The sequence below is a fragment of the Chrysemys picta genome, chromosome 1 (assembly GCF_011386835.1).
Source record: "Chrysemys picta bellii isolate R12L10 chromosome 1, ASM1138683v2, whole genome shotgun sequence".
NCBI lineage: Eukaryota > Metazoa > Chordata > Testudines > Emydidae > Chrysemys > Chrysemys picta.
The window spans coordinates 19,274,771-19,296,602 of NC_088791.1; the positions used below are offsets into that span (position 1 = coordinate 19,274,771).

General features: G+C 43.9%; 1 protein-coding gene across 11 annotated transcripts in view; it reads left to right on the top strand.

Moving 5' to 3' along the window:
- The first annotated feature begins 431 nt into the window (after positions 1 to 431).
- SEMA3D (semaphorin 3D) overlaps positions 432 to 21,832 on the top strand; it is a 195,190-nt gene continuing 173,789 nt past the window's right edge. The window contains exons 1-3 of one of the 11 annotated variants that reach the window (XM_065553565.1): positions 658 to 932; positions 1,355 to 1,582; positions 3,648 to 3,802. The gene's annotated coding sequence lies outside the window, so the exon portion shown is untranslated. Of the gene's footprint in view, positions 1,043 to 1,139; positions 1,583 to 3,644; positions 3,803 to 16,486; positions 16,612 to 21,832 lie in introns of those variants that run through there. The other 10 variants (XM_065553600.1, XM_005304501.5, XM_065553604.1 and 7 more) reach the window with 10 other exon arrangements.

Sequence of the window (21,832 nt, forward strand, 5' to 3'; positions counted from 1 at the left end):
CCCATCTCTGTGAGAGATGGTAGGTAGCTTGAGGGAAGAATACTTCTGTTGCTCTAACCCTTCTACACCAGGGGTTAGGTCTGCCTGACTACAGTGCTGAAATTTGTCACAGCCCTGGAGCAATGCAGCTAGGTTCCACCTACGTTTTCATGCCCAATGCCCCTGCCCATGATGGTTCTGGCATTGTGTGCAATATCTAGCTCTGTGTCCCAGACTGGGACCTGGCCAATGACCATGTGAGTGTACCCCACACACCTCTTGGGTGTGATGGTTTGTTCCCTTTAGTGGCATCCAGACCACTTAGAGAGGAATGAGTCCGCTACAGCTAAGGGCCAGCGTTTAGCTCAAGCACTAGAGGCACATGCATTTAGCTCCTGAGGTCCCAGGCTAGATCCTTGCCCGCCTACCACTGGGGTCTGTCGGTATTACATGAGCACAGTGCCCTCCAGTGCAGGGAGGCTGCCTGTTGGCCACCAGCTCTAGGACTCAGGCCGGGAGGCACCTGCCAAGGGCTGCTGCACAGGGCGTGTTTGCGAAGCCCTTTCACTTAACCAAAAGCGGCCTGCTGCTGGCCAGCCGGGAGACCCCCTGGGACCTGCTGCGGCGTCTGTGTGCGCTCGCTGGCACGTGTGCGGGAACTCCAGCCAACTGGCCCGAGGGTGGGTGGGTGTGTGTGAGAGGGGGGCGGTGATGGAAGGAGGAAACTCCGCCGCTCAGAACGGCCCGTGAAGAGCCGCGGCAGCCGCAGGGGGACACCGGAGTCGCGTCACTCTCAAGCGGAGCAACCTCTGCCTGGCGGGGAGCGGCCGGCAGCGCCCTCTGTTCCCTGGCTGCGGAGAGCAGCCGCTGCGTGCACAGGCGAAGGGGCAGCGGCTCTTATCTGAGCCACAGCGTCTCCGGCTTCCTTCCCCTGCGGCAGCGACACCCAGCAGGTACCGTGCCGGCTCCGCGGGCAGGTCCCAGGGCTGGCTCCAGAGGGGGCGAGTCTTCCGGGGGTCGGACGGGCTCAGACACAGTCCCGGCGTGTGGCTACCGCGGGCAGGTCAGCGAGCGTCCAGACGGGAGCCGGTGTAAAGCTTCCCCTAAGACGTGCGGCGTCCCGCGGCTGGGGCCAGCAGAGGGCTGGGTGGGATGGAAGAGGGGCTGGTTAAGGGAGCCGGCTGCCCGGGATGCTGCTGGCTGTGCTGCTCCCCAGCCGGGGGCAGGCTGTGATTTTGGGGGGATGGTGAGCCAGGGAAGTGAGTCTCCCCTGGCTTGTCACCGGGACAGCTCGGAGACTAATCCAAGGTGGAGGCTGCAAAGCAGCGTGGCAGATCCACGTGTAAAATCCTCCCCTGTGTTTTCCCCCTTCCAGAGGGGTTTGCGCTGTTCATTCAATCGCTCAGCCGCGGGCGGTCCCCATTGGGGGAAATGACCCACGCTGCATCCAGAGTTGGGGGTTTGTCTGCGACAAGAAAAGTTAAATGGAGACGCTCATTGACAGCTTCGTTTCAATAGACGGATTGATCTCCGGGCAGGTCTGCGTTCCAGGCAGGAGAGCGGGTAACTAACCCACTGGCAAGCTACGCGCAGCAACCATTGCGTGAGTTTATCTGGAGTTTATCCCTGGGCAGCCTGAACACAGATCATTGCATGAGCGGATCTGGGACGGGGTTGCAGCAGGAGAGTGGTGTTTGGGTCAATTTCCCACTCTTTCTCAGGCAGCCTCCATCGGTCTGTCTCCCCCGGCCAAACCTCTCACGTTTGCGAGGCGCTCTGCAAATCTGTAGCTAATTCCCTGCAGCGGCTGGCTGGCGTGTTCGCTTTTGCCTGCCCGTTAAGTAGGGAGCGTTTGCTGAGGTGCTCTGGGTACCCGCCTGCTCTTTGGCTCCCCGCAGATGCTCGCTCCATGCAGCGCCGGTGCAGGTGCCAAACACCTGGCAGCAGTTTCTGGGGCGTCATCTAGATAGCACAGCTGGGTCTGCAGTGCAACTGCCTTACCGCCTACAGTGTGGACACCACTGGGGGCTCGATGGCTACCCAAGCACTCTACGTCCCCGGTTCAGGCCGGTGATATCATCAGCTCAGGTGTTTTGGCTTTGCACTTAATTAATACACTGCAAATAATTCATGCACAACTAGGTAGTAATTAATATTAACCACTGAGGTGGGTAATATACATTTATAATGTTTAGAGTATCAGAGGGGTAGCCCTGTTAGTCTGGATCTGTGAAAAGCAACGAAGAGTCCTGTGGGACCTTATAGAAAGCTTATGCTCCAATCTGTCTGTTAGTCTATATGGTGCCACAGGACTCTTTGTCAGTGTTTAGAGTAGGCGATTGGGAGTCAGGCTGTGCCCCGACTTGCTGTGTAACCTTGAGCAAGTCCCTTCAGATCACTGTGCCTCAGTGTACCCTTCTGTAGAATGAGGATAATTATATTTACCCACCGTTTAACACGCTTTGAGATCACTCGGTGAGAAGTGCTATGTTAGTGCTCAGTATCATTTGTGAGCTAAACTTTGTTCAGCTCTTTTTATTTGATTGGATTTCTGGAGAGCGAGACACTATAGGGGGGAATCCTCCCAGAGCTGCAGAAAGAGGGAGTAATATGCACACTGACTGTGAGTCCTCCAGGACAGGCAATAGGTTTGAACCACAGCCCTGCAGCAGCACCAGATTATCATTACATTGCCATCTCTTCCCCGGGAGGGGGAAACGCACTGCTTTGGATCAGAATTAAACAGACACAGGAAGTGCTCCAGAGTTTAGGTATTCGGACTATGGGGAAGGAGGCCATACAGGTTGACAGATCAGTTCCTCCATCTACCTATGTGGAATTCCTTAGTGCTTTTTGAACCAGTTATTGTTTAAATATTTCCTTAGACAATGGAGAAGGAATGACACAGGTGGGTCGCCATATTCAGTCCTAATGTATGTGCATGCAACTCTATTGAACTCTGGAGTTGCAATTGCTGAGAGCAATGCTGCATCTTTCTCAAGTTCAGCTACTACAGTGAGGAGCTTGATCTAATTGTTTATTTTCTTCAAATGTATCCAGCTGTGGTTAGTATCTGAGTGCCAGTTTGGCCTGTGGTGTTCACTGGAATGATATTGCTAACTTTCTCAAAATTGCAACAAGCTGTATATTGCTTTGTACAGGCAAATGCATAGATGGTGCCCAGGTGCAGTTGCCAAAGATCATTGTTTCATTATAAATATTGAAAATGCCTTTTGTTGTTTCTAGAGCGGAAACATTCCATATTGTGTGATGTGATTGGTCTTTGTTGGGCATTGAAGAATTACAAAGCAGCCACTTAGATTTCCATAAAACAGAACAAGACAAAAAAAAAAATTTCCAAGAACAATAGGGATGATTTGGGAACAGTCAGACCGTATACCAAACAGCTCATTCTTGTCTGCTCCCAAGCTGCTCATCTGCATAGCTCTGTCTTTACACAGATGCAGACTAGCACATTAGTTGCAACAATATACTCAATCACCTTTTACTATTCTTATTCTTGCATTTCTAGTCAATAGGAAAAGATACCTGGATTCCATTTTAATCTTTAGTGAATGGATTAACACACTGCAAAGTAGTTATCTAATATTCCTCTAACGTGAATTGTTACATGTGAAATGATTAATTTTATCTTTGTCTTTTAGTAGTTTACTCAGCTGAAGATGAGAGAATGATGATGGGCCTTTTTGCTTACAGTGGGTTTTCAGAGGGAGATATGCCCCTACAGATACCATGGTGATGATTAGTGGTTTGATCTGCATCCATTAAAGTCAATTGGAATTTTGCAATTGACTTGAATGGGGTAAGGCTCAAGAAGAGATTCATGTGTGTGTGTTTCAAAAATTGTTTTAGAAAATTAAATATAAATAATGTATTTTATAAAGTGTCCCCTCCCAAAACCATTGGGATGCTACTTATTAATTATGCAATAATTATAAAAACAATAATTAATTAAAAACACAAAACTACTATATGACTGCCAAAGCATTATAAAGCAAACAAAGAATAAACTAATTACAAAAAATCCTCAGCTCCAAGTTATAAAATAGACTCCAAATAAACCACATGCACGATCCATAGTATAACACAAGTGGGGATAATTAACAGGGTCACAAGAACACAGGTAAATTAAAGCCTCTATAATTTAACCTATCAAAAATGCCATAATCATTTAATGAGATGCTATTTGTGCAGACTGTCTCACTCTGATACTCAAAGGTATTTAGGCACCTAATTCCCATTGATTTCAATGTAAGTTAGAAGCCAAAATACATCTCAGGATCTGGGCCTTTGTGTTTACAGTGTTCAGAATTATGGAATGATTCTGCTTTCTTTTTGCATCCAAAACCCTGCTGAAGTCAGGGGGAGTTTGGGTGTGAAAGGAATATAGCACTGGGCTCTCAAAACTCTTATCTTTGCAAAGTCTTTTTGCTCCAGTGCACTGGTCTTTTAGGCCTGGAAGTCTCCTTTTCCTCTTTCGCCCAAGTGCTGGCCAACTGACAGCCAATTAGCTGGAAGCACTAGGGAGTGAGGGAGGTCAAAAGAATAACTTCCCACTAAGGACTAGATATGTAAAGATGTAAGGGTACCTAAAAGCATGTAAAGATACAGATAAGATGCCTATTGGAATTTTCACAAGCACTTTGGTACTCAACTCCCATTGGTTTCAGTAGAAGTTAGGCTTTATTTGCATCTTAGGTGCTTAAAATATCTTTACAAATCTGGTCATAAGTGCATCACTTGCGCTCTTCCATCTAAAAAGCTGCCATATTCTTACAAAGAAAAAAAAAAAGGCTTACACAAGAAATTCACTTAAACTTTCTATAAAATATTACACCCAAAGCCTCAGACTTGTTGCCTGCCTTATACTGAAAATAAAATTGATTTCCTTATCTTGCTCCTATGACCATAGTATCTGAGCACCTTACCAGTATTAATGAGTTTAACCTCACCACTCCACTGTGAGATAGGGAGTTATTATTCACTCCCATTTTACAGATGGGGAATTATGGCCCAGAAAGATTAAGGCCAAAATGTTCGCATGGCCAGTAATTTTGTGTGCTCACCCAGAGACAGCTTGTGTTTAAACTCTTTATCTTCCCTCATTCCAGGGCCGGCTGGGGATCAGGGTGGTCTCCAGCATATACTAGAGCAGCCTGAAGGCTCCTGTAATTTACACCCGGCTCCAAATAGGCTGATTGATCAGCCAGGCATCAACTGGATTTCCTGTCTTTGCCCACATTTCCCTGGCCACAGTCTCTACATTGCACTTGTTGACAGAGCCACTATGTCAGTCTGTAGTTGGCTGACACTCAGGGCTGGTCCACACTAAGCCCCCAGTTCGAACTAAGATACGTAACTTCAGCTATGTGAATAAGGTAGCTGAAGTATCTTAGTTCGAACTTAAAGGTACTTACCGCGGGTCCACACGCGGCAGGCAGGCTCCCCCGTCGACTCCGCCTACTCCTCTCACGGAGCAGGATTCCCAGAGTCGATGGCGAGCACTTCTGGGATCGATTTATCGCATCTAGACAAGGCACAATAAATCGATCCCAGAAGATCGATTACTTGCTGCCGAACCAGTGGGTAAGTATAGACGTACCCTCAGCCTGGACTTAGTTGTAGTTTCTTTGAATTTCATGCATCTGGATACCCTACAGGAGTACCCACTCCTGGACAATCTCATTGATCGCAGTGAGAGTTCAGCTCACACCCGGGCTCCTTTCTGAGTCCCATAACAGTTCACTTGCCTCTAATCCCGGGCGGCTGTCCCCAGGTTCCGCAAGGCGAGGGAACTCCCCCTACGTTTGTGTGGCCAGTCTCATCCTTTTAAACTCCACTTCTCCAGGTGAAACATGTTCTGCAGGTGTGCTCGAGTGCAGGAATGCTCATTAGCTTTTCTATCAGTGGGATGGGGTCATGTCTCATCACATACTTGCCCCCCTTCCCGCCCTCAACACCAGAAGAGTTTCTTGCTCGAGCATTTCTCCAGTCCCAATCTCCCTGGGGAAAAAATATCTGCATTTGCATGCTTTTTCCCTGCGTGGTGCTGTACCCAGAAGCTATAGGGCTGGAGCGCTAGATACCAGCTGATAATCCAGAGGGGTGAGTCCTTCATATAGTGTAGCCTCCACAAGGTCATGTGGCAGGTGGTTTGGGAAAAGGGACTACCCAGCATATAATAGCTGAGGGAGTCCACCACCCACTAGATAGACAGAGCTTCCTTCTCATTAATTGAATTCAATCTCTCCCCGGGGAACAACTTGCTCTTTAAATATACAGTTGGGTGCTCTTGTCCCTTAGACATATGATGTATTGGATCATTCTGAGTGTGTTTGCATCTTGCTCATCCCAATCTCCTTGCAACCCATCCAAGATTCCGTGGGTCTAGCATTCACAGAGCAGTTTGAATGGTGAGAACCCTGTGGAGGCTTGCGTTACCTCTTATGGCAAAGGGAAACAGCAGGAAGAATTTGTCCTAGTGCCTAGGCTTGGTCCAGACTATCTGCTTCACCATGTCCTTCACCATGTTAAATCTTTCCATGAGACTGTCGGTCTGTGGATGGTACACTGATGTTTTCAAGGCTTTGATTTTAAAGGGGGAGCATAGCTCATGCATCACCTGCACGGTGAAGTTGGAGCCCTTCAGAATCTGGGAATGGGAGACAGGGGATGGATAGCTTGATGAATACCTGTTCTGTTCATTCCCTCTGAATCATCTGGAATTGGCCACTGTCAGAAGACAGGATATTGGGCTAGATGGACCAATGGTCTGACCCAGTATAGCGGTTCTTATATATGTTCTTATGATCAGTCAATATTTCCCATGGAAACCTACACAGGCAATGAGTCTCATCAGCTTGGGAGTGATCACTGTTGCCTTAGCTGAACTGAAGGGGATGGCTTTCAGGTAGCGAGAGATATAATCCACTACTACAAGTATATACTGGTTTCCCCCAAAGCTCTTTTCTAAAGGCCCAACCATGTCCTCCCTTTTCTTTCAAATGGGGTTTCCACTAATGGCTTTGGGACCAAGGGGGCCTTTGGAACATTCTTAGCTGCCAAATTCTGACACTCAGGACAGGAAGGGCAATATTCCCTAACCTTGTGCTGTACCCCACATCCCCCAGAAAAAGCAGGCCAGTAACCATTGCAAGGTCTTATCCCGCCTTAGATGCCCCGCACAGATAATATGACGAGCTAGCCGCATTACATCTTGGCAATGCTTACGTGGTACCAGTAGCTAAGTTCTCATTAACCCTGACTGCAGGTTCCGTGCCACTCGATACAGCCACTCTTTCTCCAGAACACTTACTGGCTGGAGGAACCTGTTTCTGTCTCAAGGCTCTTTATCAGTCATAGAGCTTTATGCCCTCATTCTCCACCAGTTATAGTTGGACAACCCTCAGCCTGGACTGACTTGTAGTCTCTTACCCTGGGTCACCTCCTGGAGCACCCACTCCTGGGCAATCTCATTGTTCCCGGTGAGAGTTCAGGTCACTCCTGGGGGCCTTTCTGAGTACAATTACAGTTCACTTGCCTCTAGTCCCTGGAGACACTCCCTAGTTGTTGGATTCGAGGAGCCCTCCAGGGCCCCTTGTCCATATCAGTATCATAGTGTCAGTTCTGCTGCAAACAAGGGAGGGGAAATGAAAGGACTCAACTGCCTCGGACTGAGCTTCCCTTGCTAGTGGCGCTCGCTAGTTGTTCCTGGCAGCCTTCCTGCTCCTGGAAAACTCCCACTTCCCCTATTTGTGTGGCCAGTCTCACCCTTTTAAGCTCCACTTCTCCAGGTGGAGCATGTTCTACAGGTGCACTTAATTGGCACTGAGTGCAGGAATGGGGGATGAGGGCATTTCTCATCACACAGCCCTATACCATTGGGTTTTTCCTCCATGGGGCAATCCTTAAGAAGCTTTGTGTTGACAAAGCAGCCCATTTCAGCCAGCGCTAGAATTTGGCCCATTTTCTTTTTAATCCTGGTAAAGCAATTAAGGTACACAATATTTGTGAAATCTAAATACCTAAATACATATAGTAAATGTGTTACATATTTGCTTTCCTTGCTTGGTGGGATTTCTTCTGCTACTAGTAAGCAACCAAAAAGCTCACAAGAAAGGTTCCCCCAAGGCATCTGAAACAGAAGAGCAGCGACTCCTTTTAATTCATGTGTAAACTAACCTTTTATTTGATGTGTGAGCTATTTTAATCTTTTTATAGTCCTGAACCTCAGTCATGCTGCTTAAAAAAACCTAACAACTTTGTCTGGGTTTCTTGTATTACAAACTTAGTAATGGCAATGAGTCAATGTTTAAATTAGCCCCATATACATCATTAATGCTTTTCTTTCTCCCCTCCATCTACTGTATTTAATCTAAAAGCACCTATCCTCTATTTTTCACATACCAGCAGCATACGGCATAATCACTCACATGTTATCTGACTGCGAGAGATAAAACCTCGTAAAATTCTATTCTCGCTTGGATAGAGGGATCCAGCATAAAATGGAATGGATCCATAATGAGTCAGCTCTTTGAAAGCGAGGCACCCCTCCAAAAGTCCACTTTGGTGTTGTGGCCAGTATAATGTGGAGTTTTACAGAAAATGCCAAATAATTTATGGAGGCCACCTGACCTAATGGTCAGAGGAAATAAGGGAAAGCCAAGAGGAATCTGGGTTCCCATCTGGGTTGAATCACTGACTTGATTCAACTCTTTTGATGATGGGTGTGGTATTAAAATCTAGACAGTTATATGTGACCTTAGCGAAGTCACTGCACCACCCAGTAACCCTGCCAACACAACTGGAAAAATCCGATTAAAATATAGAACCCTGCTGATACTGTTACCTAGTAATGTAAACATTCTACAGTTTTGATTGGACTTTCTTTGCCTTATGCTTATTGGCTGTTTGCTCCAACCCTCTTCCTCTCCCTCCCTCAGTCTCTTCACATCAGCTTCACTCTACATCTGCCCCCCTCACTTCCCCCTTGCCCTGCCCCCCTGAACCTCCTTCCCTTTAGTGTTCCCTCTCCCTTCACTTTTCTTCCCATTTAGCTTATCCCCTGCTAACTACACCACCTTCAAAAAGTGTTGCGGGAACTAACATGACATTTGCCACCATCACATTTGATCATTCTCCTGGTGTATTCTACCTCTTCCCCCACCCTGGTTCTGTCTTATCTATTTAGATTGTAAGCTCTTTGGGGGCAGTGGCTATCTAATACTATGTGTTGGTACAGGGACTAGCACAATGGGGGCCCATTCTTGGTTGGTGCTTGGGTACTACCATAATAGTAATAATAATATTAATTAATTGAATTAGGGGACTTTCCTAGTCAAACCATTTCTCAGGAGTAGCATAGAATATTAGTACTAGTTAAGGTGTAAAGCCACTACAATCTTGTCTCCCACGTGGAATCTTGCTGGCTCACACATTAGCTGAGTGCAGCTGTGATGCAGCTGTGGACCTTAAATGTGCATCACAGCTTAAATGATGAGGACCCTCTGCATGGAGGGTGAATTTCACTCATAGGGTGCTGTATATATTACTCTGTTCTTCAGACAGTAATATTTGTCCCCTGGCCCTTACACAAGACAGCACTTTTTAGCATTCTAACCTTGTTCGTGTGTGTACACCGAGGGGAGAGCTGTGTGACTTTTCTCTTTTGATGTGGTCACTTTTAAAAAGAGAAAACCCAGAATTAAATTGTTTACAATTGGTCAGTGAATCCGATTCCTGCAGGAAGCAGATGTTGTGCAAAAAAAAAAGCCTTTAAAAATGTAATGATTCAATCTAGCGGGATGGTGGGTGGTTGGGGCATTTTTTGGAGAGAGGGTGAGGAAATTACCCATCTTCCTGGAATATCCAGTTCTAAAAATGTAGATATTGCAGACTTGATCTTGATCTCATCTTATACCAGTGTGACTGTCATAGGACATTTGCACACATTTAGAGTTAAGTCTGTGCTTAAGTGTTGCCCTTAATGAGGATGCTTTCCTGAATCAGTGCCTCAAAGTAATGTAAGATCAGGTCCTTCAAATGTTAAGCATGATTTTGATACCAGATGTGTCCAGATTCTCCAAACTGATGTTTGGCTCGGAGTTTAACATTTTGTACAGCTATATCTAATGGTATGTGCATTATGCATACCTACTTTATATTATCCCCCTGGAAGTTGTCAGTGACACACTCTGTAAAATTGTGGTTGCTCCTCATCACACTTTTTGTGGTGTAATGAAAAGAGAGAAAATGCTAAGAATTCTTTCACTGCCCAAAAACATTGCTTTCTCCCCTCCTGATCCCCGAAGGAATACTGTTATGATGAGAAGTGCTGGTGACTTCATGGATCACAAAGCTCTTTGAGATTGGGTGTGAACTGCATGAACACACTCTTCAGTTAATATAGTCAGGATAAGTTAATGACAACCCACCCCCCCGCCTACCTAAGACTAAGCGGTGTGTGAATCCGCCCAGGACTTTTGGACTGAGGGGGTGGAGAAGAGTGTGTGTGTGTGTGTGTGTGTTTGAGAGAGAGAGAGAGAAGGAGGGCAGAACACTCAGAATCTGAGAGAGACTCACAGGCAGAAAGAAAGCCAGGCAGAAGCCTATAAGCATAGTGTGACCCTGGAGAAACATACAGAAAGGTTCTGGGTCTGGTGCTAGCTAAAGAGGCTTAGGCTATAAGCAAAGAAGCTATCTCCAGTTTGGTTCCTTCTGCGTTCAGAGAAGCAGGAATCTGTATATTCCTTGTAAATAAACAAGACTGCATCAAAGAAAATACCAAACTCTATCAATTTTTGCTCCTACCTGGAACAACCCACTAGACCCTGATTTTTTGACTAGCTGCTTAGGTCAAAAGGGGTGTATCCAACTCTCAAATTAAATGCCAAAGTATCTGCTAAAAATATAAAAAGTAAGAAATATATTTTAATGCTCATGTAGATATTTATCTTTGGGATGTTACAATCTTTGTAACTTTTTATGGGTGCTGGTAATGCATTATAATGAATGAAAGCTTTGGTTAGAATAATATGCTTTGATCCCAAAGTTGCCACACCTAAAACAGCCAAATAATAGAGTGTGCTGGCAATGACAGGTAGTGGTGTGTTATTGCAAATGTGCTTCTTCTCCAGGCATAACAGAGCATGGCCACTTGGGCTCTTGTCTGCACTGCAGTTAAACACCTGCAGGTGGCCTGTGTCAGCTGATCAGATTCTCAGGGCTGAGGCTGCAGGGCTGTAAAATGGCAGTGTAGACATTTGGGCTCAGGCCCAAGCTCTGGGACCCTGTGAGGGGGGATGTTCTCAGATCCCAGGCTCTAGCCTGATCCCAAATGTCAACATTGCCATTTTATAGCCCTACATCCCAAGCCCCGCGAGCCGGAGTCAACTGACATGGGCCAGCCGTGAGTGTTTAATTGCAGTGTAGACATACCCTAAGGGTTTTCCAATTTGAGCCTCTCTTTCTTGACTACTGCGGCATTTCAGTATTTAAAATTTCACAGTCTTTCACACAAAATTGACCCTTTAATCAGTTTGGTGACCTTTCATGTTTCTGTAACAAGTGCCTGGAAACCTTTATTAAGAACATAAATATTCCTTTAAAGCTACTCCACGGCTTTGTATCTACAGGGTAATTTTATGCTTCTTGATTAAAGATCCCTTGATGTGTCATGGAAAATGTTGGGAAAAAGATTTAGATGCTTATCTGTTTGTATCCATTTTCTATATTTTGTAAATCACCTTGGTAGTACAAGTGATGCTTGTGCAATGTATAAGCTTTGTCATTTCTGTTTTGTTTGTAAATTCATTTAGTTGCTAAGAAGGGGACACTTTCTAATCAAAAGGATTATTGTTATTAATGTATTTGTATTGCAGTAGCATCTGGAGGCCACAGTCAGGGATCAGGGATCAGTTGTACTAAGCACAGTGCATTCATCTAATAGAGAGTTTACAAACTTAGCACATGATGAGAGAGAACAGATGAGGAAGGATGTTCCCATGGTTAGTGCCCTTACCTAGGACTTGGGAGACCTGGGTGCAGTTCCCTGTTCCACTAAAGACTTCCTGGGAGGCCTTGGGCAAGTCACTTAGTCCTTCTGTGCTTCAGTTCCGCATCTGCAAAATAGGGATAATAGCACTGCCTGACCTCATAGGAGTGTTGTAAGGATCAATACATTAACAATTGTGCAGTGCTTTGATACTATGGCTATGGTATAAGTTCCTTAGGTGGTTTGAACAGGTTGGGAAGACCAAGAAACAGGTGTGGTGGAAGGCAAGGTAATAATGAAAAGACTGGTTAGTATGACAAACAGTCATCTTCGCACACCAACTGTCTATCCCTTGTGTTGTGTTGGCAGAAGTGAGCCTTAAGGAAGGATTTGAAGCAGGATAACATGAGTTTTTACCGGGACCTTCTCCTAAGAGGCAACATGGTAGAAAGCATGAAGATGTTTGAGGAAATAATTGAAGTATTGATGAAGGCTAGCATCACTGGCAGAGAGGAGGTAGGCATTGATGCCTTAGGAGTAGTGGAGTGGAACACAGGGGTGGATCATTCCATAATTGCCCTACTCTGTACACTCATCCTGAAGCTCAGGTATGGGCCATTGTCAGAGACAGGACACTGGGCAAGATGGACCATGGTCTGACCCAGTATGGCAACTCTTATATTCTCATGTTCTGATGTAATAGGTAGGTAAGGTAGAGTTAACTCATGAAAGACCTTAAAGGCAAAGAAACATAGTTTGTATTTGATATGGTAGTGAAGGGATGCAAAAAATCAAAGTGATGTAGCCTTTAGAGAAATGAGCCTGGAAGATGGTTTTAGCAGCAGTGTTTTGAATGACTTGGGGCCTGACTATTCCATTTTGGCCAGGACAGTCCCCTTTTTAAGCTCTGTCCCGGACGTCATGACTTTTTTGGCATAACTGGGCATTTGTCCCATTCACTCTTGCCCACTGATCATCAGCTGGGTGTCCCATTTTCAGTTTAGGAAAATATGGTCACCTGAGGCATGGGGGAAGACCAAGGTTGCATTTGTCTATGTCAAAGACATAGAGGAGGATATTGCAGTAGTTAAGATGCATGTTGAACACTTAGCAGCTAGAATTAAAAACAGTCAAATGAGAGCTAATATCTAAAATAAATAATACTAAATTAGTCTGCTAGTGCCTGGAGCCTCTGAGGGCTGAACTTTCTGGGCTATGCAGCTTCAGAGGCTACATCTTATCATCAGGAGGTATATTGCAAGGAGACTGGGAGCTGGTATAGAGACACAGGGTCTCCATGTGGATGATCCTGGAATCCATGGATACACAGAGAAACACATGAATCTTAGATGGTATTTTGGTTTGGAGGATCTAACCCCTGCCACTTCCACTGGGGCGAAACCCTAAAGAAAAGCTATAAAATTCCATGAACACAAACAAGTTTGTGTTCAAAATCCCCTTTTGAGGACATGCCCGAGCTTGTAGATAGGGAATAGGTAAGATTGTTGCAATCATAGAGTAATCTCATGGCCATGTTCACAAAAAAATCAGGACTTCCTGTGTAGGGAAAAACATGCGTTTCTGTGCCTCGGTTCTTCATCTAAAAATAGGCATAACAATATTTACTATATGTGTCTCAGAGGGCGTACGAGGATTAGTTCATTAATATTGGTAAAGATTTGTGTTATCTTCAATTGGAAGGAGCTATTTCAGCACAAAGATTCATTAGGCAAGAAATAGCAGGGAAAGCTCAATTGGTCAGGAATAAACCTTCAAATGCAAAAACAAAACAAAATCACTGAAGAATTCCGCCCCCCCCAGCTCCACGCCCACACACCTCTCTAAAATAATGTATATTAGGAATTAATTGTAAAATGAGTATTTCTCAAAGTTTCCCTATAGGTATCAGCAGGTCTTGAAATTCTGCAGTTTATCTCACAGTTATATCTTAACAAAAGAAACCTGTGTGGCACTCCATTCAAGTGGTGGGAGGTATTTTAATAACGATCAAGGTAATAACTAAAAAACAAATCCCAACAACACATACTTGTGTGGGAAGTCCAGTTTTGCAAGAGCTGAGGTGTATAAATGTGATTCCTGTTAGGAAAACAAAATCCCCTTTTGAGGACATGCCCAAGCTTGTAGATAGGGAATAGGTAAGATTGTTGCAATCATAGAGTAATCTCATGGCCATGTTTGCAAAAAAATCAGGACTTCACAAGCTGGATCCTCAGCTGGTATAAATCAGAGTAGTGTCAGTAAAGTAAATGGAGTTACACTGATTTATACCAGCTGAGTGTCTGGCCCTGTATCTGGAGAAGTGTCCAGTAACACCAACTACTTTAATTAAAGGGTTCATGAGAAATTTCAGATTTTCAATTTCAGTGTATAGTGTGAATACACTTTGGGTAAATGATTTTGAAATAGGCATGGTGTCATTGAAAGAATCAGCATAGGCTATTTTGTCCAGGGTCTTAGATTATACATGGATATCAGATATGAAGGATGCTCAATCCTGATAAAATTGTAGCTGTTTCTTTTAAACTTTAGGTATTATTTTTTTTTCCAATACAAACACAAAGTGTTAAAGGGTCTCAAGGGCAGAATTGATTGTGGGAAGCGTTTGGAATTTCAGTCCCAAACCACTGGGAGTAGGGAAGGGGGGTTACAGCACCTGTTCTTTTAAATCAGGCACTATCATTGTTTGGGTTTAAGGGACTTTTGATTCTTCTTTTCTAGATGCCTTGTCATTGTAAAAAGACCTGTAGTTATGACTGCTCAGTTCTGTCTGCCTCTTGAGTGTCCTGTATGCTGTTTATGCTACACTGATTTATGCTGGAGTTATGACCATGGTTACTGTCCTGTAGTTACACCTACAAAAAAGGAGATATATAATCTCATAAAGCTGTCCCAGTGAGAAAAAAATCTATATTAAAGAAAAGTAGGGCCCAATATAATAGCCAGAACATGATCTCCCACTGGAGTTCTACATTGTGGAAGGATTGCATCACTAGGCCAGAATCCATAATAGGCAAATCATAGTTAGGAGACTGCTTAAACCTGCAAAATTAAGGATATGGAGGAAAAAGATGAACCTCCATTCTAAAATCATCCCACTTTAAAGTCTCCTAATGTTATCTGGTATGCATGTATCCAAAGACAGATAGCCTTCCAAATGTAAACTGTTGTGGTGGTGTATTCCTGAGTCTGCAGACCCACTGCTCTGTGTCTCTGCTGCAACTCTTAGCATTCCTAAGCAGCAGCAAGAACAGCAGAATTAAATTGACAGGACACTGGTCAATTTCCTTGTTGCTATTCAGAATTCTGTGGGCATCAGGGAAACAGGCAAGGTTGATGGGAGTGTCATTTGGCTGATGCTTGGGAAAGTTATGAGCAGTGTCCTAGTCATTAGAACTTGACCCTGGAACATGCTGGTGGTATTTCCCCATCTTTAATGACCCTGTGGCTGGTAGGCTTAGTGTCCTGGATAGTAGGTGTCTGGAAAATGTCTCAAGCCCTACTCTGTTCAGTAGCTCCACTATAACGATCACTTATAATAAATGCTTTGTTGAATGAGGAGGTAAAGCTTGTCCACTATTATTACAAAATGTATGGTATAAATGGTATTCACACAACTGACTGAAAAATCATACTAATCAAAATTGTCTTAATTTGCTTGGATATCACTGGTGAACTCACATTTGGCATACAATCTCTTCTGTCCTCCACTCCCTGATTCATTGTCTCGGGCTATTCCATGCATACTAGCTACTGTGGCACAAGGACCTTTTCTTCTGGAACAGCCCACCTGCACCTCTTTGCTGCACCAGTTCCCCAGTTTGTTTCAAGCCATAGTGTAAAACATAGATCTTTTCCCCTTGCAAACCCTTCTAAGTTTCCCTCTCCCTCTGTTTTTACGATTCAGCTCTCCTTTGTGGTTATGAGTAAATCAGCGGCCACATTTTTGCTGTATTCAGTTAACACCAAATAATGGTCCGGATGAAAACTGAAAACACCAGCTGCATCCCTAAGGGTGCATCCAAATTAGTCCCCATATTTCAACACTCTTGCAACATGAGTGCTAAGCTGCTAGCACTGAGAGAGCTCAGGCGCAGACAAGTCTCAGCTCTAGGCAGACTTTCATGACAGGGGTAAAAGTGCCTGAGTCCTGTCTGTCTGCATTAGCATTTACAACATTGCTGTCGCTGGTGCTCTCACTCACTACTGTTGGTCACTGATGAAATATTGGTAGTAATTTTTCTAGCGCAGACATGTCCTAGGAGGCCAAATCATTGCCTTTATCCAAGTGCATCATACTTTCTTTTTTACTGCTAAGAAGAAGAAAAGCTGCAGTACATGTAATTAAAACAGATTTTTTTAAAAGTAAAAGCATTAAGATAAATCCTACTAAAGAGATTTTAAAAGGGCATTTTGGACCTATTTCGGAAATGAAATTCAGTTCATTATAATTGTTTGTCTCCTCTTCTAGAATTCACACAATACAAAGGAGACACAATAAATGTATCAGTCTCCATGTGAAGGAGTGTATTCCTCTTTATCGAATAGCACAGAGAACCAGCATGTGAAGGCAGCATAACTGGAGTCAAGTGACACTAAGTGTGAGTAGGACTGTCATCCTCACTCTAAATGCCTGCAGGGAGTACTATGGCCTTTTGTAATATCTAGCGAGGGATTCCACAAAGTCTTGTAGTGGGCACCGTATTATACTCATTGTCTATTATGTTCATTGGCACATCTGATGCATGGTAGAAGAAACCCTTTTGACCTATGCTCTCTCTCTCTCTCTTTATATTCATCCTTCATGCTGTGTATGTGTGTCTAAATGAGAGAGGGCTTGTGCATGGGGAGGCAGAGGGGACTAGAAAAGAGCATTAATGGATAGAGGATTTAATGTATGTCAGCTACAGAGACAGTTTATATATAGGCATTTAGACCATGATCCTGCAGTGAGCCCTAGGCCCACAGCAATACCTTATTCTGATACTGATTCAGATGACCATTGGTTTGATCTACTAGGTCAGCTCCTATGTTCTTTGCATTGCCTTGGACAAGTGCTGTTTTCTGGCTTTGAAGACTGATCATTCAATGAAACTCTCTCATTTTTTGATATAGGTTTTTTTTTTTCTCATTAAAAAAAATGGTGGCAGGCAATGTGAGCCAGTGGTTAGGTCACTGGACTGGGACTTGGGAAACATTAATCTGCTGCATGTCCTTTGACAAGTCACTTTTTCCAAGGAAGATGGTGGATTCTCCATCCCTTGGTGTTTTGAAAGCAAGGGTGGATGCCTTTCTGGAAAATATGCTTTACCCAGCACAAGTTATTGGGCTCTATACAGGGATAACTGGGTGAAATTGAAATTCTATGGTCTATTTTACACTGAAGGTCAGACCAGATGATCTATTGGGCCCTTCAGGGTTAAAACACGATGAATCTAAAATGTGCAGAACCTTTTACAGTTATTTAAAAAACACCTTGCTTACAAATGCACTTTACTCCAGCTGAGTATTTAAAAAAAATGGAGCAGTGCATGTAGTTTTTGAAAAACAAAATACAGATTGGCTTTGGTGATGGTTCTAGGGAGGGCTGGAATTGTTTTTGGTTAAGATCAAGGCTTCTGTCTCAGTAAAGGAAAATAGCAAATGTGTAGCGCAAAAGATACAATGTTTGTTCATATTTCTCACAGAGCTTGATAGTGCGAGCCTGTCATTGTTTCACATAGGTGATAATTTTGTCTCAAGGACAGCTCAGTTCTTTGCTTTTCCTGCCCCACCACCATATGTAAACTGTGCAGGCTGCAGCCCAGTAATAGGATTTGAGCTGGGACTAATACAGCCTAATTTATAAAATGTTTCCAGCTTATCTGTCATTATTTGCATCAAATTCTCCCCTTGGATGCTCATGTATGGCTCCTACTGAAGTCACTGGGAACCTTGGGGGCAGACATCTGAGGGCAGTGCATGATTACTCTAAGAAGAAGGAAAACTACTGATAAGACCCAGTACGGAAACCTGCTGTGTACCAATAGCTCAGTGATTCTCAAACTTTTGTACTGGTGACCCCTTTCATAGCAAGCCTCTGAGTGCGACCCTCCCCCTATAAATTAAAAACACTTTTTAATATATTTAACACCATTTATAAATGCTGGAGGCTAAATGTGTGACACACATTCGGTGCTTTACAAAATATTTCCCTGGACTATGATTTTTCCGTGGTTCAGTTGCCACTGCTGCAGCAAGACATTTGTTAGTCCCTTCTCTTGACTGTAAGGCAAGTGATAGTCCATGAAAATGAGAGATTTCCCCTCCCCCTCTCCATTAGCGTTCTTCTCCTGCCACTGCCTTCTCTCACCAGTTTTGCTCCCTTCCTTCTAGGGGATGACCAAGATGGTGTGTAAGTTTCAGGTAGGGTTAACCATGCCCAGCTAACACATTTTAAAACCCTTTATTGTCGTTGTCCACCCCAGGTGCTAAGTGATGTTTAAAAACCTGTTAATTAAAATATATTAAAACACCACTCATTTTTCCAGGGTAGACAAAGCTGTCTGCAGACTGAGGAAGTCAACAGTGCTCTGGTTTGCTCTGAGTGCACTCAGTTTGAAGGTTATCTTCACAACCATGAAGGCTTGGAACATATATATATTTTTAAATTAAAGCTGAGGCACCAGTCCCAGAAATTGCTCCACTCTGGATTATCCCTGCAACTCTCACGGAGCCTCATTGATCTCAGTGGTGCCCTGTGCTGGCTTAGAGGCACTGCTTGCATGGCACAGGTTGCAGAATCAGTGTCTTCGTTTCTGCAAAAATGACTGATGCCGGCCACATAAATATGTCAAGTGGGCTGGATCTGGAGGGGAGTGTCTGGCATCGCTGTTGTAAAGCAACTCTAGTATGTCCTAGTGCATTGCAGAAAACATCGAAATCCACAGTGTATACCCCAACATTCTGTGAATATTTGTACAATGTGTTTTTAATGCTGTATAATTCCAAAGTATTGTGCTGGTGTTATTAACTGTTACTGAGAGATATTAAACATGCACCATCAGATTAGTTTTAAGCTCTGAAGTGTCAGAATACAAAGATGCTATACTGCATTGAATTCAGATGTGGAAAATATATTTTCAAGAGTGCTGGTTAGGAAGAGAATCATAAATAACATACCCCAAGTGGTCGCGTAAAAGTAATTTGAATACTGCTTCATTATTTGTAGTGTCCTGAAGCCCAAACTAGGATCAGGGCCCCATTGTGCTTGGAGCTGTATAAACATAGAAGGCAGTCCTACCTCTGAGAGTTTACAATCCAAGGGCCAGTTGTGCAAACACTCTCTTTAGCACAGTGAGGTCCTGGTTAATGACTAGGTCTCCTAGGCACTACGGTAACACAAATAATGAATAATAAGTCAATGCAAAGCTACTCATGTGCCCAAGTGTTTTCAGACCAGGCTCTGCGCAGGGACAGAACATGACGGGTGGAGAGGGCAAAGGGAAGACAAGAATTATGGTAATAGGAACACAAGATTGCATATACTGTATATAGCTAGGCAGCTGGTGTGCTGTGTCTGCTGCTTATTACATTATTCATAACACCATTCATAACCATCTCACCTTTGCTCCACTGACTGTTTATTTTTATCCACCTGGAGTCTTTTGTCATATTTTTAAATTGTAATATCTTAGGGGCACCGACAGTCTTGTTACTGTGTACAGTGCCTAGCCCAATGGGGCCCTGATCCTTGTTTGGGGCCTCAAGGCACTGCCCCAATATATTATCAGTGTAACATCCATATAGTTCTTGAGGCCCAAGCTCTGTTTTAACAGTAAACTACACTGTTGTCAGCAATCTGGTTCATGCAATTGCCAGCTCTTAGAGGTAGAAACCTAAGACAATGTAAGAATGCTGCGTGTGTGAGCAATCTGTATTTACTGCACAGGTGAGTGACAAATGTGTCTTATATGATGATGACCAGGCTTTGTCGGGTTTGTTTTGGAGGTTTTTCCAAGAGCTAAAAGTTCATAAATATATAAAATGAAGTAATACCTCTGAACAACGTTTGCCACGTCTGTGCAGCTATTACACTGGAGTTTTGCAGCAGCTTCCTCTTTATCTACATAGCATTGATTTGTGGCACCTTAGAGACTAACAAATTTATTAGAGCATAAGCTTTCGTGGACTACAGCCCACTTCTTCGGATGCATATAGAATGGAACATATATTGAGGAGATATATATACACACAGACAGAATATCTATATATCTCCTCAATATATGTTCCATTCTATATGCATCCGAAGAAGTGAGCTGTAGTCCACGAAAGCTTATGCTCTAATAAATTTGTTAGTCTCTAAGGTGCCACAAGTCCTCCTGTTCTTCTTTTTGCGGATACAGACTAACACGGCTGCTACTCTGAAACATAGCATTGATTGTTCATGCAACTCCAGTAGGGTCAGATTAAATAATACAATTTATCTCTGTGACACGCACACACATTCTGAGGCATGGAGGGGCAGTGCACAACAGAAAAGATGATGCTGATGATGATCATTTGTATTACAATAGTGCCTAGAGACCCCGTCCAACATCAGGGCCCTGTTGCACATACAGTACACAGAGTGAGACACAGAATCTGCTCTGAAAAGTTTACATTCTAAATAGACAACAGGCCTAGGTGGGAGCAAGGAAGCATTATTATCCCCACGTTACAGATAGGAAACCAAGGCACGGAGATTAGATGACTTGCCCCCTTATAGGTCTTTCCTTTTGGTAGATAATTGCTGCTTATATTTCAGCAGATGCATATGATTTGGTGAAATGCAGCCAGTGTTTTGCATTAGCATTGAATGAAGTACTCTTGGCAAGTTCACATGGTTTTGTGGAAATTCTTAGTTTAGCAGCAACATTCTTGTACCACTTTGAATTTAGAGCTTTCGCAGAGCTCTAGCCTCGTGTGTCACTTGTGTTTCTTTAATTCTTTCCACCTTCACTTCCCCAAGGAGCGAGCTATCTTCCAGTTGAATTCCAGAAGGTGAATGGAAAGCAGTGGCTTGGATATCTTCCCACATACAGACTAAGTCCAACACCTTTGATTGGTCTCTCAGAGCTGCCACTGTTACAAGCCAGTGAATTTAGGAGAAGCTCTTAACTAGCAGTGCATTAACCTCCATGCTTGCCAGGAAGACCATTCAGTCAAACAGCTTTTCCATGGTTATAGCTTATCTGCAGCATATTTCTCTTTCTCTCCATAATCTGTAGAGCAAAATTGCAGGCATTGCCAGTTATAGCTCAGGTAGAAGCCCAGTTTGCTCCTAAGCAGCAGACCTAGGCTTGGGAGTGACTTTTGCACTGTAGATTGTAGGCACAAACTGTTGGGTTGTAGAAATGACATTCCCAGCCATTCTACGGGGAGTGCTACTGAAGAGTGATCTTATAGTACTCTAATTTAAGAACGGCAAGTTGATGTCTCTAGCAGAGTTTTGACCTACAGCACACAATGTGGATTTCAGCTTGCACTAGTCATCGCCAAGCTATCTAACCTCCAGGGAGCTGCTGCTGAAATGAAATGTAATAGCCTCCGGGGTGCTTTTTATTTCACATCACAAATTACATTAATAAAAAAGAGTGTTTGAACATAAGCGGAGTCTCTCCATTGTCTTCAGTGGGAGCTGGATCACGTCTGTTAGGTTAGAATCAGGTCTTCAAACACAAAACATGCATCCAGGAAACAAAATCTCTTATTTTGGCTGCATACTGCTGCACCTGTGTGATCCTGTACAGTCCAGCACCAGCTGGGCCCATAGCAGCTGCTTCAGGAAGTGTCTAAATTGGG